The 25,088-nt window shown below is 37.0% G+C and overlaps 1 protein-coding gene across 1 annotated transcript in view; it reads right to left on the bottom strand.

Moving 5' to 3' along the window:
- Positions 1–25,088, bottom strand: part of PLEKHG1 (pleckstrin homology and RhoGEF domain containing G1) — a 286,940-nt gene that overhangs the window by 200,223 nt on the left and 61,629 nt on the right. The window contains exon 2 of the mRNA XM_072643694.1: positions 1,938–1,997. The gene's annotated coding sequence lies outside the window, so the exon portion shown is untranslated. The remainder of the gene's footprint in view (positions 1–1,937; positions 1,998–25,088) is intronic.

Genomic DNA, 25,088 nt, shown 5'->3' with positions numbered 1-25,088 from the left:
CAAACATATTTTCCCCTGGAGTTTGAATAATAAAGCTTCAGCTAGGGATAGGTATACAGACTGGACATGAAATTGTATTGGTATGGATGAGAAAATTCTGCCTGTTGCTTCAGACTGACACCTTTGCAACTTAATACTTGGAGAGTGGCCTCAACCTCTAAAACTTTTTCAAAAGTCAAGCCCCTCAAACTAATGACAGTAACTACCACCACAAAAACCCTCGGGGATCAGTTACAATGCTGGAAAATGTCATCATTCCATAAAGAAAATCTCAAAGCCCAGTGTCTGACAACACAGTGACTCACTTCTCAGCACATATAAACACATAAAAACTCAAACACACACACATAGCCCAGGTGGAGTGCTTGGCCCATGAGCGAAACCAAAGCAGAGGACTGGAATCCTGAAAGTCAAGTCTTTCTTCCTTTTCTGTGGTCATTTTACCAAATAAACACAATTCTAATTGTTCTCTGGAATGAACTGTTTTTATTTCATTCTGTGAAAACTGAGTCAGCAAGCATGAGTTTTCAAACTGACAACTTTCACAACTCAAATGATGGAGAGAAAAAAAGCTATTTGGACAATGATTAAATCTCTGCTAAAAAAATCATCTTTTCTTTGTAAACAGAAGCTCTGGTGATTAGAAGGAAGTGTGGGCCTAATGTGCAGCCACGACTGCACATTCATTCGTACAAACACATTGATCCTGAAACGAGCGATGTCAACTATTTCATGTTTAAATTCAGGAAGAAAATCAACTCCTTTGCAAACAGGACACACAGGCAAACTAACTGTTACTTACAGTGCTCATATATCGCTATCAAACATCCGCTTATTGTGCAAGTCATTGTTCTAGGTATTTGTTCTTAATTTCCAGTCTCCAAAGTCTTGTAATCACAAGTTAGCCCCCTCCCCGCCAAAGTTATTACAGGACTTCTTTCCATCATAAACTACCTTTAGGGAGGGAAAAGACAGCTGGTTATGTGAAGCATTGATCCAAATATTGCTGGATTTTAATAAAATAAAATTCATCAAATTCTTTGAATCCTACTAATTAGGCTAACTTTAAAGGAAGAATTTCAAATATCAAACACTTATGACAACATCTATTTAGGGAAAAAAGATCTAAAAACGTTCCACGGGTTACGATGACATTTGTGAGAATTTCTTTTTCTCTCATTCTTTCTATTGCTATAACAACACTTGTCGATTTTAAAACATGAAGAAATTTTCATTAACTAAAAAACCTACCATAACCTAGACTTTTAAAGTTTAATAGCATATTTTCTCCCAGCCTAGTAAATGTTCATATTGGTCTGTGTTCCTTTAAAATTTCAAGTCATTACAAATGGCTTATAATGTGGTCAGAGTCTGGTAAACTAAAGTGCTTGAGTGAGAGTAAAACTGTTGTCCCGGATCTACAGAGAAGCATATCCCCTTCCTCTCTTCTTTTTCCAGCTTCCTTGAATGATAAATAAAGCAGTTATCAAACATTGGTTTATTCAAATAGCATGACCACAAAATAGCAGAGGTTCTAAATTTAGAGAAATAACAGGGTTAAGTAGGACAACCAGAATTTTTTCCTCACCTCATGAGAAACATTCCAAAGAACAACTCATTTATTAACAATGAGTTGACCAAATGGAATGAGTACAGAAAGCTTTCTTAATGGTCTACCCTCCTAAAACTCCTTCTTTTTCATCATTTCTGTCTCCTCTTTCCAACATACTCCATCCTCTGATTATAGTATTTGTAAATAGTTTGCAAAAAAAATAATTGAAATGAACATTATATTACATTGAAAAATGAACATTCCATTCCATTCCAATGAACGTGATATTTCATTATCCAAATAAAACATCAGAGTTGTCTGTGAGTACCTGAACATTCTGATATTTGTTCAGTACAAAAAGTGTTTAAAATGACAAGCAACTTACTTTGTAAAACTGAAGAATTTTCAGAGTCTTCTGCTAGAGTAATACCTCCAATTCCTCTCCCTGTAATGGGAATATAAAATGAAAACACAATTACTCTAGGCCAAGCTATGTGGCTTATTTAAGTGGGGCATTGGAAAAAATATCCAAATCTTTGCAGAGAGGGGCAAGGAATGAAAAATAGTTATAATCTCCACTTCAGAGTTCATTAGAAAGACTATATTTTGAGAGAGAGAGAGAGAGAGAGAGAGAGAGAGAGAGAGAGAGAGAGAGAGAGGTTACAATCATTGTGTGAAACTATTGATCCAACAGAGAATTTACATTGAAAACACAAAAGAAAGTAACAAGTAGTTTCTTTTTTCTTGGAAAATTTTGATACAAAAATGGGATAGGTTTAATCTGGCAGAACCTCGTGAAATTTTTAAAAACCATGGTAGCCTAAAGTATAGTATCAGCAACTCCTTAGCCCATCATTCAAAGCCCTTCTTGTCTCCTACCCTCCAGTTTTGCTAGCCTTGTTACCATTATTCCCTAGATAAAAATAACGACTCATATATATACTGGACTTTAAGGTTTATAAAGTGCTGTCCTCACAGGAACTATCACGAACTGGGTGCAAATCCTATTATTCCCATTTTACATATGAGTAGATTGAAGTTCAAAGAAGTTGAACAAATGGTCACATAGGCAATAGGTGTTAAAGCTGGGATGCAAACTCAGGTTTCCTAAGTCCAAAACATTATCCCACATGAAAACATATGTTCTGATGGACCATCTTGATGATCCATCCTTGCAACTATATGTCATAGTTTGCCTAATAAGCATTCTTCACCCACTTTTTTTTTCATATGTAGATTGTTATTTCAGTCTCTTTTGAATGATCCTGGATTTTATTTAGGTGGCACTGTAACAATAAATTAAGCAACTATTATATTTTCACCCCTCCTTTTACAATTCATGGGTTATGGGTTAGAGGGGATTGTGTTCATCTTGTTCAAATCTCTCACATTTTAAGATGAGGAGACTGAGATTTGGAAAGGGTCATTTGACTAGGTAGTGGCAGAACTGGAATTTGAACCCTGATTCCAGATCTTGTGATCTTGCCACTGTACTTTCTTGTTAGTAGAGAGTTCTATCTAAAGTTGCCATATTGAAATGCCATAAATATGATAATGATGTGGACTATTCTAATCTTTTAACATCATTCCTATGTTGAATCCATTGTAATGACCAAGCTTTCCCACTAATATACAAATATAAAGATTACTATAGTGGGGGAAGGGATTATTCCATCTGTCTGCACAATGGAAAGTTAAGTCAACTACACATTTAACACAAGAAGTAGACAAACTGAAAATCTTATAAGTGGTTTCCAAATGCATAAGTATTCTTTATAGTAGGTTGACCTTTCTGATCACATTTTAGCTGATGAACTATAAGCACTTTTTTCCCATTTGAGCATGATTCTAGCTAAGTAACAATGGTGACAGGGGTGGGGTGTGGTAGTGGCCACCTGGTTGAACATTTTCTAAGTTATCAAGAATAATCCACAAAATGGATAATTGAGTCAACTATAACAAGTTTGTAATCAAATTTATGATTCAAGTAAGTTGACAATTAACCTTCTCCATTCAATAGAAAACAAATCAAATTGTACAAAGTCACAATTAATATACTTAACAAACAGAAATATCTTTGTTGCTCAATTATGTAAATATGTTGAGAAATTTTAGTGTCTACGAGGCTTTGGTGATATAAGAGACAAAAACAAGCCTGGCCCTCAAGAAGCTTACACTCTATTGGGGAGAGGATACAGAATATACACAGGGAAGTAAATAAGATAGTCTGAGGAAAAAAGAAGCATTAACTACTGTGGGTCAGGGAAGGCTTCAGAGAGCAAGCCCTGTTAGAGAATGACTCTGTGAGACAGAATGGCATGGATGACTGATTGGACAAATATACAAAGGTGGGAGACAGAATGTCAGGTCTGGAAAACTGCTGGTTGGTCAGTATGACTGGTACATAGGACATATTAAAAGCAAGTAATATAAAGGTTGGAAAAGTAGATGGGAACATGATTATAAAGGGTCTTAAAAACCAGATTGAGGATTCTATATTTTGTTGTAGAACCTAAAGGAAACCCTTAAAGATTTCTGAGGAGAAAATGACATGTAACTGTTGAGCCTTAGGAAGACTATTTTGACATAGGTAAGGAGGATGAACCAGAGAAGAGATAGCCTGGAAGCAGGGAGAACAATCAGAAAGCTATTATAAAGGTTTAGGTGAGAGGTGAAAGGGAGGGGGCAGTTTGAACCAGGTGATGGCTATGTGAGCAAAGAGAAGAGTAACGGGAGATAAGTGGAGGTAGAACTGATGTAATTTGACAGGATTGGATTTGAGAGATGAGATGGTAGAAAGAGTTAAGACTGCAAACCTAAATTGTAGAAGATAGTATCTACTACAGAAATGGAGAAAGGGTGGTCCTTTCTCCACCAATGGAGAGAGAAAAGAAAATGATCAAATCCATTTTGGACTTGTTAAATTGGAGATACTAATGAGACATTGAGGTGATGAGATCCAATAGGAAATTGGTGCTGTAGGAAGTTCAGAAGAGAGATTATGAAGTGATATACAGATTGTGAGGTATTTGCAACGAAATAATGAAACTCATCAAAGCTCAAGCGATCACCAGGGAAAAGGGGTTAGGGAGAAAGAAAAAAATAGTGCCCTAAATGGATACACAGTCACCTATACTTAGTTGGCAAGAAACAGATGATGATCCAACAAAAGCACCTGGAATAGGGTAGCCAGATAGTAGATGGAAAAAAACAGGTTTATGAATTCCAAGAAAAGAATGTTCAGGAATATGTGTAGTCAACAATGTAAAAAGCTGCAGAAAAGTTAATGCAGGGGAAGATTGAGAAAATAATATTGAACGTAACAGTTGAGAGATCATTGATAACCCTAGAAAGAGCAATTCTATTAGAGGGATAGGGTTTGATTACAAGAGGATGATGAATGACTAGATAGTGAAAGGATGGCATCATAGAGGTATAAGTAACACTCTAAATCCAGTCTGGTGACGGAAAGAGAGAAAAGATAACTTAAATAGAGAATGCCAATATCAAATGAAGGCTATTTAAAAGGGGGAAGGGAGGGAGGACCAGGGAATATTTGCATACACTAGGAAAGAAACTAGAAGGAAAGAAGAGACTGAAGATAAGAGAGAATGATGGAATGATTAATGAAGAAAAACCCTGCAAGAGATGCAATCAAATGTAAAAACAGAGGATCACTTGGATAAGGAGGAAGGCTACTAGTCTTCTCAAAGACCGAAGTATCAAAGTAAATGGTGGGTAAAGATGCAGAGGGGTTTTGAAATGGAGGGTAAAAGAGAGGGAAGCGCATGATGGGTGGCCTTGATTTTCTCAGTAAAGTAGTGGACAAAGCCTTCTTTTGAGAGGGAATGAGGTGGGATGGTGTAGGAGGCTTGAGGAGAAAGTTTGCAATGTCTACTGTGAAGACCACGATAACGAATCCTTTAGGAAAGAAAAAGAATGCCATTCAACAGTAAGGGTCCAGTTGAGATCCGAGAAGGCAGTGTGGGAGGAGAAGAGGAGAAAACAGATGAAAGGGTTATAAAGAGGTAAGGATTGACAAGGTATGGATGGCTATAGGACAGGGAAGCAAGGCAGAGAACAGAGCACTGTTGAACTGGGTAACTATAAGGTCAAAACTGTGTAGAGATAAAAGTGAGGCCAGAGCAAGGGTGATAATCAATCTCCCTAGTCTTCCAGTTCCTCACCCTCTTTAAGTACTGTGACATGCTCCTTCATTCTACCTCACCCTTGTGAAGGGATGATCACTCCCTGTCCTGGCTTTCATCATTACCTATAATAATAATAATTATATATATTGATAATAATAATTAATAATAATAACTCTGGCATTCTTCTATCTGTTCATAACCTCCTGTCATCATATCTTTCTCAGACGGCACTCCTCCTAAACCTATTATTTTCCCTTATTGTAACCTCCACTTTCTTCAGGTCATCACTCCTGCTTTGATTTCACTTTCCTTCTTTCCATTCTCAACCCTATAAGTAGCTTATTTCCCCTTGCCCTATAGCCAGTCAGCCTTTGTTGAACTGCAGTTCTTAATTATTCATAATTCAAACTTGACCCCTCCTTCCTCACAAAGCTTCCACAACCTTAGTTCATCTCCTTATCATCTCTTAACTAGACTATTACAATAGGCTCTTCATTGTCCTTCCTCAAATCTCTCTCCTTTCTGGTTTGTCCTTCACTCTGCTGCCAAGTAATTTTTCTTGATTGTAGTTTTGACAATTTCAGACCTCTTATCAATAAAATCCAGGAACTTTCTATTACCTTTAGAGGAAAAACAACCATAAATTCCTCTGTTCAGTTTTTTACAAAGTAGCCCTAGCTTACTTTTTCAGCTTTATTAGACACTGCTCCCACGGCTACATTCTGCAAACTAGACAGACTTTTTATGTGTTTCTCACATGACACTTGATCTTGAAACTCATGCCTTTACAATGGCCATCCTCTATTCCTGGAATGCATTTCCTCTTTACTTTCACTTCTTAGAACACTCTTCTTCCTTCAAGACTCAGCTCAAGCATCATCTTCTACATGAAGCCTTTTCTGATCCTCCCAACTACTAGTGCCCCCCAAATACCTTGTATTTAAGAACTTTATATTAATTTTTACTTACATGTATATATACACATACATGCACACACATACGTACTTGCAGGTTTTACTAGAATGTAAGCTACTTGAGAAGAGAGATTGTTATTTTTTTAATCTGTATTCCTAGTGCCTTATATAATTCTAGACACATAGAAGGCATGATTGATTGATGATCTGGAGAAGACAAGGGGGCAAGTGAATGGAGGGGGCAAAAAGAATAGGAGGGAAGCAGAAATAGAGATGGAAATAATAGAAAAATATGATAGTAGAGGGAAATTTCAAAATTCAAGATCATGGATTTAATGAAGTTACAAGTGATAATGCGGTAAAATGTGACACAACATAATAGGGAAGAACACTAGACTGGGAAACAGAGAACCTGGGTCCAAATATTAGCCCCATTAGTAATTCATTGTGATGGCTTAATCTTGGTGGGCCTTTGTCTCTGCTTCTGGGAAATGGTGGGAGGGTTGACTAGATGATTTCTAAGGTCCCTTCCTGTTCCAAATCTGTGATCTAAGGTATAACCACACTTATGGGGAGAAGAAGTAGAGTGAAGCAATTGAAGAGGTTGAATTTGGAAGTCAGGATTTCTGAGAGGATATTAGCATATTTGCTGAAGATTTCAAGTATGAGAACAGAGATAGAGGTGGAGAAGAAGACAGAAGAGAAGGCAAAAGCAGGAGGATGAAGAAACAAGCATGTAGGTACCTATTACGTGCCAGGCACTCTGTTATGCACTTTACAAATATCTCATTTGATCTGAGTCAGATGATCTTAGAAGGAAGGGAGAGTAGCCTGGAGACCAGTCAATTATATCTATAAGGATTCTGAGTAATAAAGACTTATGGATTGAAGAGCAAAGTAAGACAAGCGGCTGAATGATGGTGGTATGGGAAAGATCTATAAGTGTAGTGAGAAGCAAAGAGTAGGTCAACTTTACTTTGGTACAGATGTATCATAGGGAATGAAAGAAGAAATAACCAACACCAGAGAGGGCTGTCAAGATGCAGCTTGCAAGATACAAAGAGGCAAAGAAAAAAGACCAATTTCCTGTGGATTCTAACAAATAGAGCTCTCCAAGAGTGGAAAACTGCCTTGGGAGGTGATGGGTTCCCCCTTAGTGAAGAGATTCATATAAAGGCTGCATAATCTTACCATGCATGTATGCTGTAGTGAGAATTCTTTTTCAGAGACAGGTTGGACTACAGAGTCACCAAGCTCCATTCCAACCTATCTCTAAAAAAAAGCCCCAATAACAATTCCCTGTGGATTCTAAATCTAAGAGGGGAAGGCTGTCTTGGGAGGTAATGAGTTCCCCTTCAACTGAAGGGTTGGCTTACTACAACCCATATACTAGACCATTTCATATTTCAAGGAACTATGTAAAAATAATTAAATAAGATGTGACACTGATTTCCCCATAATACATCAGTTGGCCACTTTAGGGAATGTCTGAAAATGTTCCAAAATGCTTTTAATGACGGTTTGGGCAGCATTGTAGAGCTGATAGATGACTAGATTTGGAGTCAGAGGGATTGGACTCTAATCCCAACTCTGCTTAATATATGAGTGACCTTTGGTGTGTTGATTTGCTTATGAGATTTTCTATTTCTTCATCTATAAAAATGAGGGTATTGGATCAGATGACCTCGAAGGTTCCTTCCAGCTATAAGTTTATGATTCTGAGGTTGTAAACATTTGATAATTATTAATTAAAATGAATAATCTGAGATTTGGTCAATTTACCACTGAGCTAAAAATGCTATCCTGGACCATTTGTGGAATGAAACTGCTAGATAATAACCCAAGAATTATCATTCTGAGTCATACCTACAGTTTATTTATTCCCTGTGACATGAGAAAATCTGTGGGGCAAAAGGCATGTATACCTTAGAGCTGCTAAAAGAAGCTAGATCTAAGATAGCATGGAGTAGAACTCTATTTTTTTATTCAGTCCAAACAGAAATGGGAGTGAGAATAAGAGAGAGATGTGCCTCCTATGGCTAGATCTTAACACTGAGAATTCTAGGCAAGAAGCTGGAGTGGGGAGGGGAAAAGTCATATTAAAAAGAGAGGGTGATCTCAGAACCTGGCTATTTAACTCTGATTAGCAATGTTATTATTGTTTATACCTCATTTTCTATATATCCTAAATCAGTTACTACCAGAACCATAAGTGTCATAGCAATTACTTATGTGGCAAGATTGAGGAGGTAGTTTTCTGATTCTAGAAGAGCTAGATATCAAAAATTGAAAAATGAAATATTACTTCTGGAGGTAGCATGCTCAAAAGGGTTAGCTAGTCTAGTCTAGAGTTTTGCATATAAAAGGTGTGATTTTGCTTCCAACCCTTGGGGGAAGTTGAGAAATAAGCTATACCTGTTATGGAGAGAGGACACGTGAGGTACCATAAATATGACCATACAACAGCATTTCTTACGGTAGCAAAGAATTAAAGTTGAAATTGGTACCCTACAAACTGGGAAATGGCTAAAAAATTGTGGTATTTTCCAGTGATGGGAATATTAATGCACAATAAAATGACAAATATGAGGAATTTGGAGAAACTTGTGAAGATTTATATGAACTAATGCAGAATGTAGTCATCAGAGCCAGAATAGAATTATACGCAATAACTTGCAGTTGATGTGGCTCAGATGATGTAGTTACAAGATAAAATCAGAGATAATGATATAATGAAATGTGTTAACAAAGTGTTAACACCTTGTTATCCTTTCATGAAATAAGATTGGCCATGACCAAAGGTTACCAAAGATTCAGTCAGATAATTGAGTCATTCTAGGTTGGGAGCAGTTATGAACTCTGAATCTATACCATTGGGAAACAGTAGGAGAGAGCAAAATTTTCTTTTTCATCATCATGACACTCCATTACCCCTGATCTACCTGAGTTATTTACTCAGTAGAAGACATCTCATTCTTCATATTCATCATTTGTTATTGTGTAATAACATTCTTATCACTGGAAGATACCAGTGATAATTTTTTTTGGCCATTTCCCAGTTGGTAGGGTACGAATTTCAACTCTAATTCTTTGCTACCATAAGAAGTACTACGTTCATATTAATGATACCTCGTGTCCTCTCTCTATAACAGACATCTGTTTGCTCTGTAGAAGACATCTCATTCAAAGAATTTGAGAAATTCAGAGACACTGTTGAGAGAGCAGAACCACAGAGAGAGACAAAGAGGCAGTCTCTTGATGCCAGAGGAACTCATGGAATGTGTCCTCTGGCAACAACAAAGAGAGCTGGTGATGAACTAGAGATCTTGAGACATGTCCCTGAAATTAAGGGGCAGCTGCAACGAAGAGCAGACTCCAAGAGCCCAGCTGAGCAGCATGCCCAGAAGAAATGCTATTACCCAAAGGTCTACAGAAGGAATCAGGATGACAGTGCTTTGGGATCTCAGGGCCTAGAGGTAAGGCAGATGGGTAAGATCTGGAGGATCTTACATCTCAACAGACACAGTGGAGTTTTTGGCTTCATCTTATTGAAACCCTATGAATAGTCAAGGAGTCCAGAAAAGGGGCTAGTACACTCTTGGCAGTGCCAAGTTGTCTTAATTGGGCAGCAGTCTTCTCCCTATCATACCCATGTCTCCTCTGAAGTTCCATTTTAGTGTTAAGAGAACCATTATTGTTCTGGTAACCCAGGTTCAAAACCTTGGTGTTAGTATCTATTACTAATTCTGTCTCTCCCCACATAGCTAATTTTTTTAAGGCAGGCAAGTGATGCAGTGGATAGAGCGCTAGGTCTGGAATTAGGGAGACCTGAGTTCAAATCCAGTGTGGACACTTAACTATATAGCTTTGGGCCAAATCACTTAACTTTCGTTTACAAATAGGGATAATACCTCCCTCTCAGTGTTGATATGAAGATCAAATGAGATAATATTTACAAAACACTTAGTACTTTGTGTATATAGTACATATAGTAGATGCTATATAAATGCTGGACACTACTATTACTATTAGTACTACTACTACCACCACCACCACCACCACTACCACCACCACCACCACTACCACCACCACCACCACCACTACTACTACTTCAATTTTTCTCTTTGATCTGTTTCCTTCTCTCCGCCCACACAGTTACTATCACATTAGTTCAGACTTTTCATGTTTTTTCCCTATACCTCTGCAATTAGTCTTTTAATCAAGTCTCACTCCTTCTCACCTTCCACACAGTTGCCATTTTCCTTAAAAGCAAGTCTGACCATGTCACTCCTAGTCAATAAATTCCAGTGACTTTTTAAGAGCAAATACAAATTCCCATTACATAGAATCAATACAAATTAAATTATGAAGATTTACTATCTTACTGCTTAAACTTGGTCTAAGGTACAAAATTAAGTTAGACCACCAACTATTTGGGAAATCTTTAAAACTAGTAGATTGCTTTAATCAATATTTTTTCAAAGTATAGCTCATAGACAGTTCACCTTTCAGACACTTCATAATTTAATTTGTGTTGATTCTCTGTTACTTTCTATGTAATGACTGAACAACAAAAATGGTGATTGAAAAACAACAGGGATAAACTGCAGAAGTAAAATTCTGGTTAGAGACAGGAAGCATTTCCTACCCTTTATTCTCCCAAATATTCTAGAAGATTATTTAAACATATAAGTCACAGATGGGAAAGAAGGTTATTTGCCCTTTCTGAAACTGTAAAAGTTTTAAAAAAAACCCAAGCAAAACAATAAAGATTTGGTTTAAAATTGTTTGTTTTGTTTTCTCCTGAGAAGACAGCTGAATATAGATAGCAACTATATGGATTGGATCACTTTAGAACCCACAGTTCAATATTAATTCTGTCCTAATGAATGCTACAGCATTCCTTAGTATATTGATAGGCTGCATTTCTTGAAAATCTCCTCAGATGTTTCCGCTTATCAAATTCCGTATTCCTATTGATTTCTACCATAAAAAGAATTTATCTTATTGGTCCAGTCTTGTGATTTCAGAGATAGAAGAGCTCCTGCTATGGTAAAGCCTTTCACCAAAGCAGATTTACACCTTATTTTTTAACCTACTGTCTGAAAAACTTTCATGGGGGTATTAAGAGGTTAAGTGATTTGCCAGCTTGTTGGTGTATGTCAGAGACAAGATTTAAACCAAAGTCTTCTTGACCCAAGACTAGCCCTCTGTGCTTTCTACCTGTCATAAGTGATGCAATTCCTAAAAAAATTTTAAAAAAAATTTAATCAAGACATAAGGGCACACTTAAGAATGTGTTATCTTCCATATTCACGTACTTAAACAAAAACCTGTAATTTATACATCTATCTAAGAGAAATTCTAAAACTGAAAATTCTGAAAACTTTTGTGGCTACATGAAGTGACAGAGGAGTAACATATATATATATGTATATATATATATATGTATATATATATATATACATATATATACATATATATATACAGGAGAAAGAGGTACAGGAAAAAAAAAAATGTACCAATGATAATAGCAGCTGACCTTTAGGTAGTTACAAGCATTGAGGCAGCTAGGTGGTCCAACAGTTAGAGCACTAGACCTAGAGTTAAAGAGACCTGAGTTCAAATTTGTCCTCAGATGCTTGCCAGCTATGTGACCCTGAGCAAATCATTTGATCTCTCTCTACTTCAGTTTCCTCAACTATAATAATAGTACCTACCTCCTGGGGCTGTTGTCAGAATGAAATGAGAGAAATTTGTTAAGCACTTAGCATAGTGCCTGGCACACAGTAGACACTTATTTTGTTGTTATTTGGTTGTTTTCAGTCGTGTCTGACTCTTTGTGACCCCATTTGAGGTTTTCTTGGCAAAGACACTGCAGTGGTTTTGCCATTTCCTTCTCTAGCTCATTTTAAAGATGAAAAAATTGAGGCAAACAGGATGAAGTGACTTGCCCAGGCTCGTAAGTGTCTGAGGCTAGAATTGAACTCGCAATGATGAGTCTTCTAGATTTTAGAGCCAGCACTCTATCCACTATGCCACCTAGCTTCCCTCAGGCACTTCATAAATGCTCCTTCCTTCCTGCTTTCCTTCCTTTCATCCTCCCTCCCTCTTTCCCTTCTTCCCTTCATTTCTCATATGCATAGTCTGAGAGGATGACATACAGATTAATTAACTACCATTTAGCTCCTCCAGATTCTCTTAGCCACAGAATTCAGGGACTTTATCATTATTATTATTTACAAATTCCTTAACTACATGTTCTATAGAGGTTCATCATATCAGCTGCTCCCCTAGAAACTCTAAAGTACAAAGAGAATGGGAGAGTGGTAAGCTTCAGGATTAAAATAACTGGTACCAGCTTACTGATGACCATGGAGAGCTACCATAGTTGGACAGGTAAGGGCACATCACCAAGTGAGCTGCTAAATGTCCTGAAGAGGATCAAGATCATAAATTTAGGGCAGAAGGATCTTTAGAGTTCAGAAAATCCCATCCCTTCATTTTACAGAAGAAGTTGAGGCCCCACTTGATTAAATGATTTGCTCAAGCTCATATAAGTAACAAGTGGCAGAGTCAGGATTTGAACCTCAGATCCTCTGTTTACAAAATTTGTCATTCTTTCCAATGTGCCCCTACTCCTCTTTTGGAAGGAAGTCTGTGCATATTTATTTGTCTTTTTTATATTCTCAAAAAAGGAGATTTTCTTTTATTTTCTTTCTCTTTCTGTCTCTTTTTTCCTTCCTTTCTACCCCTTCTCTTCTCTTCTCTTCTCTTCTCTTCTCTTCTCTTCTCTTCTCTTCTCTTCTCTTCTCTTCTCTCTGTCTCTCTGTCTCTCTGTCTCTCTCTCTCTCTCCATAGCAAAGTGAGGTGTCTAGGTTTTCATCAGTCAATAATAATTTATTAAGTGCTTTCAATGGGCCAGGGCAGTACTAAGTACTGGGGATTCAGACAAAGAAGTGAAACAGTACATGGCGCTTACATCATATGGGGAAAAAACCCAATGTGTATGTATATAGGCACATTGAAAATAGATACAAAGTGATTATTTTTCTTTTTGGGGGAGGAATGGTTCTGCACCTGCAGAGAATCAGAAAGTCTTTATGTAGGAAGAGGCACTTGAGTCTTAAAGGAAACTAAGAATTCTAAGAGGTAAAGATGATAAAAGGATTAGGTTCCATGCATGAGAGACAACCAGCCAATAAAAAAGGCATGAAAATAGAAAATGAGTGTGTGCAGAATGGTATGATGCTCAGGTTGACTGGACCACAGAGTATGGGAAGAGGAGAGCAGTAGATAATAAAGTTAGAAATGTAGGTTGGAGTCAGTTTGTGAAGGGCTTTAAATGCCAAACTGAGCGGTGTACATTTAATGTAATAAGGAGTCACTGGAGTTTATTTAGTAGAAGAGTAAAACGGTCAGATCTGTTCTTTGACAAAATCACTTTGGCAGTTATGTTGAAGACAGATTGGAGTGGGGTGAGATTTCAGGCAGAGAGAACAAGAAGGAAGGAAGGAAAGAAGGAAGAAAAGAAAGGAAGGAAGAAATGAAGGCAAGAAGGAAGGAAAGAAGAAAAAGAAGGAAGGAAAGAAGGAAGAAATAGTTTTCCACCTACTATATGCCAGGCATTGTGCTAAGTGGTTTACAAATATGATCTCTGATCCTCAAATCAGTAGGTTCTATTATTATCCCCATTTTACAGCTGAGGAAACTGAGGCACACAGTGGTTAAGTAACTTGACTAGGGTCACAAAGCTAGTAACTATCTGAAGCTAGATTTGAACTCAAGGTCTTCCTGACTCCAGATCCAACACTCTATTTACTAGACCACTTTTATGCCTCTAATTAGTTAGAAGGCTATTGTAGTAGTATAGGTGAGAGATGGTGACTACATGGTTAGACAGAAGAGGATGGAAAGGAGAGATGTGGAGATAAAAATGACAGTCAGTCAGCCAGCAAGCATTTATTAAGCACTTACTGAGTGTCAGACACTATGCTAGGATTGGGGATGAAAAGAAAAGCAAAAATAAGGTCCCTATCCTCCAGAAGCTTATGTTCTAATGGGAGATACAATATGCAAAACTGATGTGCATGTAAAATATGTGTATATAAGTATATCTTATGTATTGAAATCATATCTATCGTGTGTGTGTCTGTGTCTGTGTCTGTGTCTAGTAAGTGGAAAATAATCTCAGAGAGAAGGCACTCAGGAATAGGCAGAGGATGCTGCTTCATGAGTACCTGGGTTCCAATGTGGCTTTACTAGTTTCCATTTCTTGACTTTGGGTAAATAGCTTCATTTCTCTCAGCCTTAAATTCCCCATCTATAAAATGAAGGGGTTGGATTTGATGACTTCTAAGGTCCTCTCCATTTCTAACTCTGGGGTCCTATAGTTCAAGTCCTGAACTAGTATTTCCTCTACCATATCCAACTTTCAGTTTTTAATTATAGCCTTATGGTCAACACACATGGGGAAAGTGGGAGGTGGGGCGGAGAGTGACATTGAAGGGCTTGTCATTGTGCATCATCTTCAGAAAGTTTTTATAAAATAAAATAAAATTTTAAAAACTGCCTACTAAACCCAGATTTTCTACATACCAAGTCTACAATAGTTTATCAGCGTCTGCATATAGGTGGGTAAACCAGCTTTCCTTTACTGAGGAGAAAAGGTTGAACTTTTAGCTTCAGGGCAGTCAGCCTGATGTGTGAATTCCTGAACTCCACAGCTCACACATCAGCACAACATAGAGCTATGCTAAAGATCATAAAAAGCTATTGGATTAAAACCTTAGGCTCTTGGTTCCCAAGACGCTGACACTGGCAGTTTCCCAACTCTAGCTTGTATATTTTAGGGAGTATGTGGCTTAGAACATTTCCCCCCTTCAATATATTTTATACGTTTTTTTAAAAAAGGAAAATTAAAAGCAGATTGAGACAAATAGTACTTTGTATACTAAATCCTGATTTCTCCAATTGAAAGGGTAAGTTCAGGTTTGGCTATTTCCTGTTAAATGTACTTTAAATCTCACCCACCCCCAACCTTCCAAGAAAAAACCCCAACAACACCCAATTTATTTCATTTATTTTGAGAAGTTTACAAAGTAAAGTTACTTTCAGAACTTGCTGGATTTCTCATGATCTACTTTCTGCTGGCTCCTGTTTTTTTTTTAAAAAAACTATCCTGTGTGCCTTATCTTGAAGAGAGAGAGAAATGTAGGGGACAGAGGAGAGGGACGATACCCCTAGATAAGGGAGATTCCAACACTTTTTATCTTTATTTTCCAAAGTCCAAGACAGTCCACGGAGGGGAGGAGGGAATTGTGAATTAGGTAAAGTTTGATTTTGGTATTTTGCCATTGAAGGTAGTGATTTCAATAAATAGTATTATTCAATTCTTTGTATTAGTATTATTAATACTATTAATTTGCATTCAGAGAATCTTGGTTCAAATCCCACCTCTGTCATCGTACTACTCGTAAGATGTGAGGCACATCATTTTATCTCTGTCAGCCTTAATTTCCTCATCTGCAAATTGAGAGGGCTAGACTTACATGACCTCTGAAATCCCCTCCAGGTCTTAATCTATCAGTTTATGTAAATAAATGGATCCATTTATATTTTTCTGGGAATGAGATTCCAAGATAGTATGAACAGCACATTGTGGTATTGATAGTCTACAAACTGATTTTAGTGGAAAGAAAATATTGAAACTATCTGGGGCTTGATGGCCTCACCACTACCCTAGTCTCAGTGTTAATTCTGATTCTAAGAGTTAGGATCATAGAGGCTGACTTCTGAAAGTCATCTGGTCCAATTTCCTCATTCTTCAAATGAGAAAATAGGTAAAGTGATTTGCTCAGTGTCATATAAGTAGTATGAAAATCTTGACAAGTTCTACATTTACCTGACATGTTCCCAGAAGAACTTAGTAGGTGACATTTCTAGGCAATCAATTAAAAAACAATAAACCTTTTAGAATATAAATAGACCCTCTTAGATGGTTTAGGAATTCCAGGGACCAAGTGTCAAATTTGATGAATAACAGTAAGAAATTTAGAATGTCAGAATCCGTTCCCCTCCCCCTCCCCGCAGCAAAAAAACCCAACTGAATAAGTCAGTGAGCAGTTGTTGTTAATTAACACACTCAGACACAACACTCTCCAAAAGGATAGATTTCAGATGCCTGTGGCTTAAAGAATATTTGAGCTGTGTTGTAATTAAAGGAAGTTTAGGGGGAGGGAAAAGAAAAAGTTGAATTTTTACACATTCAATAAGAAGAGAGTTGTTTTGTTGCTTGTTTCAATTCATTGCCATCTTGAGACCCAGGCAGCTTCAAGAATCTGAATTTATAGCTACAAACTGTATTGCATGAAGGTACATTGACTTTTTCTCTCCCTTTCACTAGTCTTCTGTGAGAACACTACTCCTATTCAAGGAACATATGGAAAAAATGGTTACATCACTTTAAAATGTTATATTGGGAAGGTAATTTCCTTTTCACTGAATGCCTTTTTTCACCTTTCTACGTTAGTCTAGAAAAACATGCTCCAGACTATCAGTTGTATAAAATCAACTATCAAGCATATTTTGGAGTTACATTCATGGCTATTTTATAAGAGGTTTCATTGAACTTTCAGGAACTCTTGAAAACAAACACTTTTAAAAAGTTTCCTTTTTGCTAGGAAATTAAGGGGGATTCTTAAACATACATAGATGTCAGAATAAAGGGCATTTGCCTATACTTTTGCTGTTCATACTATTTGGGCATCTCATTCTCAGAAAAATATAAATGGATCTATTTATTTACAGAAACTGATAGATTTAGACTTGGAAGCAATCTAGTCTAGCCCCCTCAATTTGCAGATGAGGAAATTAAGGCTGACAGGATAAATTGATATGCCCCACATCTTACAGGTAGTAAGATGACAGAGATGGGATTTGAATCAAGATTCTCCAAAGGCAAATTCAATTCTCTGCTTCTCTGACTACATGTCACCTTAGACTACAGGTTGAAAAGAAAGCATTGGTAATACTGTTACAAAAAAGATAGTCTAGATGAATTACAAAGTACATATGGGAGGTAGAGATGATAATTAGAATGTACAGAAGAAGCTTTTCATTTTTCAATTTACATTTTGAGAATTAAAAGAGAAATGAAGCTGAGAGTCAAAGGACTTGCTACCTGGCTAAGTAGATATTTTGACCATAAGGTTGAATTAAAGGTTCAAACTGAGGAAATCATCAGTTTGAAAAACCTCATTTCAAGTAGCTGGAACTTAAAAGAAAATCCTGTCAAGATAACTTTATGGTTTTCATCACAGAAAACCAGGTTGCTGACTTAAGAGTATATTGGGCATGCCACTGTAAGAGCATAATTCCTTCCATGGATATGCATGCTTGTGCATGTTTCTAGTCATGGCATCCCAGAGTTCTTTGTTCATCCATTTTACATTTTCAGAGTATGATCATTCAACTAATACAAATGCCTACTTTATGTAAAGTGTTGGGGATTCAGGCCACATTGGCAAGGAATTTGAAATTTTATGATGGGGCTAAACAAAAACTCCTGTATTGGAGTTAATTTGCATAAGATAAATATGGAGGTTGGGGGAGATAGTGAGGACACTTTCACTCAGAGAGGATGAGTTTTCTGTGTACTTTCTGTACTTTGATTTCAGGAACATATTTATTTTCCTTTCATACAATTCAAATACATATAGATTCATTGAATCTAGGGATCCTCCAGCTGTACACAGATTGGCTCAAGAGGCACTTCTGTTTTAGTTTTTCACTGTCTCTGTGGATTAAGTACAATACTTAATGTGGGTCTCACTTCCCCAAAGGTATGAGTCTCAACAACTCAGGCAATGGAGTCAGGGGCCATTCTGATTCAGTCTGTAGATAGTACCACAGGTGAGTGGTTTGAAGATTTTAAGATTGAATTAAAAATTTCATTCAACAAATAATTAAATAAGTCATTCAACAAATAATTAAAGTATCTACTGAATATGATGCATTACACTGAGGATACATGGATGAAATATAACAATAGTCCTAACTCTCCAGAAACTTAAAATCTCATGAGGGAGAAAAGAAACATACACAAGCTAGAATAGTGTGTGTGTGTGTGTGTGTGTGTGTGTGTGTGCGTGTGTGTGTGTGTTCTTCCTTCATTGCTGAAGAAGACCATGCCATCAGAGAAATAATGACATGACTTGCACTTGACTTTGTTTTGAGTAAGGGAGGGCTGTGCAAGTCACCAGCCTCACTTCTCCTCCAGAGCCCTCTGAATCCAGTGACCAGATATTCATCAGGATTTGGAGATGACCCAGGATGAGGCAATTGGGGTTAAGTGACTTGCCCAAGGTCACACAGCTAGTGAGTGTCAAGTGTCTGAGGTGAGATTTGACCTCAGGTCCTCCTGACTCCTGCACTGGTGCTCTATCCACTGCACCACCCAGCTGCTCCCAACAAACTAGAATGATGCAAGGTAAAATGTGCTAGGACAAGAGGACAGTATGTGATATTTGTACTAGTCTCTGGGGGAAGAGAAGTATTTTAAAATTCATCCATGCCACTTTTCTTTTAAAAACTTCAGAGACTTTCTATTGTATAGGAAATAAAGTTGAAACCCCTTTGCCTGGCATTTATGACTTTCTTGCATTTCTTACTACCCTCCCATATCAGTTTTATCTCTCACAACCCTTTTGCACACACCTTACGCTTTAGCCAAAATGGATTATTTTATTATTTTTTTTTATTTTAAGTTTTCAACATTTATTTCCACAAAATTTTGAGTGCCAAAGTTTCTCCCCATCTCTCCCCTCCCCCATCCCAAAATGCCTTGCATTCTGATTGGCCCTTCCACCAAAGTGCCCTACCTTCTAACACCCCTCCCTTCTCTTATCCCCATCTTCTTTTTTGTCCTGTAGGGCAAGGTAAATTTCTATACCCTATAACCTGTATTTCTTATTTCCTAGTTGTACACAAAAACAATTTTCAGCATTTGTTCCTAAAACTTTGAATTCCAACTTCTCTTCCTTCCTCCCTCCCCACCCATCCTCACTGAGAAGGCAAGGAATTCAATATAGGCTATATATGTATAGTTTTGCAAATGACTTCCATAATAGTCATGCTGTGTAAGACTAACTATATTTCCCTCCATCCTACCCTCCATTTCTTCTATTCTCTCTTTTGACCTTATCCCCCCTCAAGAGTGTTTACTTCTAATTGCTCCCTCTTCCTATTTGCCCTCCCTTCCATCATTCCTTCCCCCCCAACCCTGCTTATCCCCTTCTCCCATACTTTTCTGTAGTGTAAGATAGATTTTCATACCAAATTGAATGTACATGTTATTGCTTCCTTGAGCCAAATGTGATGAGAGTAAGCTTCACTTTTCCCCTCTCATCTTCCCCCTTTTCCCTTCCATTGGAAAAGCTTTTTCTTGCCTCTTCTATGAGAGATAATTTTCCCCATTTCTCCCTTTCTCCTCCTAATATATTCCTCTGTCACCCCTTAATTTTATTGTTTTAGATATGATCCCAGCCTATTCAACTCACCCTGTGCTCTCTATCTCTCTCTGCCTGTGTGTGTGTGTGTGTGTGTGTGTGTGTGTGTGTGTGTAATCTGTCCAACTACCCAAATACTGAGAAAAGTTTCAGGAGTTACAAATATTATCTTTCCATGTAGGAATGTAAACAGTTCAACTTTAGTACGTCCCTTATGACTTCTCTTTGCTGTTCACCTTTTCATGCTTCTCTTGATTCTTGTGTTTGAAAGTCAAATTTTCTTTTCAGCTCTGGTCTTTTCAACAAGAATGCTTGAAAATTCTCTATTTCATTGAATGACTATTTTTTCCCCTGAAGTATTATACTCAGTTTTGCTGGGTAGGTGATTCTTGGTTTTAATCCTAGCTCCTTTGACCTCTGGAATATCATATTCCAGGCCCTCTGACCCCTTAATGTAAAAACTTCTAGATCTTGTGTTATCCTGACTGTATTTCCATAATACTTGAATTGTTTCTTTCTAGCTGCTTGCAATATTTTCTCCTTGATCTGGGAACTCTGAAATTTGGCTACAATATTCCTAGGAGTTTCTCTTTTTGGATCTCTTTCAGGAGATGATCGGGTAGATTCTTTCAATATTTATTTCACCCTATGCTTCTAGAATATTAGAGCAGTTTTCCTTGATAATTTCATGAAAGATGATGTCTAGACTCTTTTTTTGATCATGGCTTTCAGGTAGTCCTATAATTTTTAAATTGTCTCTCCTGGATCTATTTTCCAGGTCAGTTGTTTCTCCAATGAGATATTTCACATTATCTTCCATTTTTTCATTCTTTTGGTTTTGTTTTGTAATTTCTTGGTTTCTCATAAAGTCATTAGCTCCCATCTGTTCCATTCTAATTTTTAAATAACTTTTTCATCAGTGAGTTTTTGAACCTCCTTTTCCATTATGCTAATTCTGCTTTTTAAATGCTTTTTAAAGCATTCTTCTCCTCATTGGCTTTTTGGACCTCTTTTGCCAATTAATGAATTATTTTCTTACCCTGAATGTGTACTATATCCCTTCCATCTCTGTATCTTTATTCACAATATTTTTTAAGCCTTGAGTTTCCTTATCTCTTTCACTATTTTGATTTATTTTTTCATTTTTTAAATTAAATTTTATTTTTCAGTCAATGAAAATCTGTCTTCTCTATGCCCTTTCACTGAGAAAACAAGACAAACAAAACCTCTATTACAAACATACATAACTGAATGAAACAATTTTCTGCATTTGTTACGTCCAAAAATAGCTATAATCTATACTCTGAGTCCATCACCTCTCTTTCAGGAGGTGGGTAGCATGCTTTATCACGAGTCCTCTGGAATCATGGTTGGTCACTGAATTAATCTGAGTTCTTAAGTCTTTCAAAGTTGTTTGTCTTTGCAATACTGTTACCATTGTACAAATTATTCTCCCGGTTCTTCTCATATCACCCTGTATCATGCCATACAAATCTTTCCAGGTTTCTCTGAAACTTTCGTTATTTCTTATAATATGATAGTATTCTGTCACATGCATATACCATAACTTGTTCAACCACTCCCAAACTGATGAAAACTCTTTCAGTCTTCAATTCTTTATCATTGCAGAAACAGCTGCTATAATAACAATAATAATTATTATTTTTTACATAAATGTTCTTTTCCTCTTTTTTGCTCTGTTTGGCTGTAGACCATGTACTGGTATCAGTAAGCATAGTCACTGTTGAATTTTCTATTCATCCCTTAAAAACCAAATCAAATGTCATCTCTTCCATGAAACTTTCCTGACCCTACTGGCACCCTTCCTAAACAGACCTCATAGCACTTTATTTAGAAATTCTCTATTGTACTTAGGTGCTATTGTACTTACGTGTTGCATTTTCTCTTCCTACTAGACTGTGTTTAATTGAAATTTAGTATTTTCCCTAGAAACTATTATATTGCTGTGTACATAGCTGACATTTAATAACTACATCTTGAATGATTTTAGATATGTAAGAAAAATAAGAAAACATATCAAGGATAAGATTCAAATAAGAATGATATCATCCATGACTGATGGAAAATTGAATCAAATTCCACAGTGAAAAAGAACTCTGGGCTCTCTAGAATTTATGGAAGAAAAGCAAAAAACTCCAAAAGCATTCAGAAGAGAAATAAAACCTTAAAAGAAGATATTAGGAATGAAATTAGGTCAGAACATAGACCTCCTACCACTGAGTTTAAGAAGAAAAACAAGAGTGTAAAGCAGAAAACATATTGAAGAATTTTTCTGTACCAAGACTCAGAAGTCATAGATTTGGAGCCCTCAAAAACACAGATATGGAACAAAATTTAGTAGAAGAGAAGCCAAATGTGGCAATATCAAAAGATAACATTAATTATGTGTAAACGAAAATGATTGACCATGAAGACAGGATGCATAGTAAGAATGTAAAGATCATAAGTCATACAGAAAAACATGATACATGAAAACAGTTGAATACCACATTGCAAGAAACAACACAAATACACTGCTCAGAACTTTTGAATACAACATTATAGTACCAAATGACTGAATCCCAATATTGCTGCCAGAGAAGAATCCTATGTTTAAAACTTCAAGGTATTTAGTGGTTAAATTTTATGATTATTATAAAACCCAGCAAATTTTGTAAGAAGCTAAGAGAAATTTCTTCAGCTATTTGCTAATTTGAATAATGAAAGATTATTCTACTGTCACAAGAAATCAGAGAAGAAAATAAAATAAAATATTCTCCAAATCACTTTAAATGACTGTTTTCAGTCTGGGCCCTTCCCTTGAGAAGCAGAGAATTTTTCCTTTTATGACCTAGGACTAAGTCTCTAGGGCAGGTGGGAACTGTGATCTTTACTGTTCATGCCCTGTTGCCCTGACCCATTAATTACCTGTGTGACTTTGGGAACATAGTCTTACTTCAATTTCCTCATATAAAATGAGAGGGGTTGAGAAAATAGTCTCTAAGATCCTTTTCAGCATGATCGACTACAAGCACTCAGAGTTCACAGAGACAGGATTAGAACAGGGGCATGGACCCTCTATAATACTCATAAAATTCAGGACTAGGAGGAAAATGGTAGAGAAGTACAGCTAGGAATGCACTATTGTCTCCCATCAACTGTCCCACCATGAAAGATGTATGATAACTTTTTATAAAGGTTTAGTTTTAAACGACAATCATTTCCCAACGCAATACTGACCTCCTTGGGATATAAGCCTGTTAGTGAGATTGCTGAATGAATTTTTTCCCATAATTTCATATTGTGTCTAGAATAGGTAGACCAATGCACATTTCTGCCAACAGTATAAGTGGTCAGCCTCACCAGTTTTTATTATTTCTGCTTTTATTTTTTTATTTTTATTATTTATTTATTTATTTTCATTTTAAATTTATTTATTTAACTTTTAACATTCATTTTCACAAAATTTTGGGTTCCAAATTTTCTCCCCATTTGTCCCCTCCCCCCACTCCAAAACACCAAGCATTCTAATTGACCCTATCACCAATCTGCCCTCTCTTCTATCATCCCTTCCTTCCCTTGTCCCCATCTTCTCTTTTGTCCTGTAGGGCCAGATAACTTTCTATACCCCATAACCTGTATTTCTTATTTCCTAGTAGCAAGAACAGAACTCGACAGTTGTTCCTAAAACTTTGAGTTCCAACTTCTCTTCATCCCTCCCACCCCACCCATTCCCTTTGGAAGGCCAGCAATTCAATATAGGCCATATCTGTGTAGTTTTGCAAATGACTTCCATAACAGTCATGCTGTGTAAGACTAACTATATTTCCCTCCATCCTATCCTGTCCCCCATTACTTCTATTCTCTCTTTGGATCCTGTCCCTCCCCAAGAGTGTTGACTGCAAATTGCTCCCTCCTCCCATTGCCCTCCCTTCCATCTTCCCCCCCACCCTGCTTATCCCCTTCTCCCCCACTTTCCTGTATTGTAAGATAGGTTTTCATACCAAAATGAGTGTGCATTTTATTCCTTCCTTTAGTGGAATGTGATGAGAGTAAACTTCATGTTTTTCTCTCACCTCCCCCCTTTTTCCCTCCACTAAAAAGTCTTTTGCTTGCCTCTTTTATGAGAGATAATTTGCCCCATTCCATTTCTCCCTTTCTCCTCCCAATATATTTCTCTTTCACTGCTTAATTTCATTTTTTTATGATATAATCCCATCCTATTCAATTCACTCTGTGCTCTCTGTCTCTGTGTGTGTGCATGTGTGTGTGCGTGCGTGTGTGTGTGTGTGTGTGTGTATGTGTGTGTGTGTGTAATCCCACCCACTACCCAGATACTGAAAAGTTTCAAGAGTTACAAATATTGTCTTTCCATATAGGAATGTAAACAGTTCAACTTTAGTAAGTTCCTTATGACTTCTCTTTGCTGTTTAACTTTTCATGCTTCTCTTGATTCTTGTGTTTGAAGGTCAAATTTTCTTTTCAGCTCTGGTCTTTTCATCAAGAATGCTTGAAAGTCCTCTATTTCATTGAATGACCAATTTTTCCCCTGAAGTATTATACTCAGTTTTGCTGGGTAGGTAATTCTTGGTTTTAGTCCTAGTTCCTTTGATTTCTGGAATATCCTATTCCACGCCCTTCGATCCCTTAATGTAGAAGCTGCTAGATCTTGTGTTATCCTGATTGTATTTCCACAGTACTTGAATTGTTTCTTTCTAGCTGCTTGCAATATTTTCTCCTTGACCAGAGAACTCTGGAATTTGGCCACAATGTTCCTAGGAGTTTCTCTTTTTGGATCTCTTTCAGGAGGGGATCGGTGGATTCCTTGGATACGTATTTTGCCGTCTGGTTCTAGAATCTCAGGGCAGTTTTCCTTGATAATTTCATGAAAGATGCTATCTAGGCTCTTTTTTTGATCATAGTTTTCTGGTACTCCCATAATTAAATTGTCTCTTCTGGATCT

Source organism: Notamacropus eugenii, chromosome 2 (genome assembly GCF_028372415.1).
Source record: "Notamacropus eugenii isolate mMacEug1 chromosome 2, mMacEug1.pri_v2, whole genome shotgun sequence".
NCBI classification, from domain to species: domain Eukaryota; kingdom Metazoa; phylum Chordata; class Mammalia; order Diprotodontia; family Macropodidae; genus Notamacropus; species Notamacropus eugenii.
The sequence above is the reverse complement of the archived record's forward strand: the minus strand, read 5'-3'. Positions and strand labels throughout refer to the sequence as shown.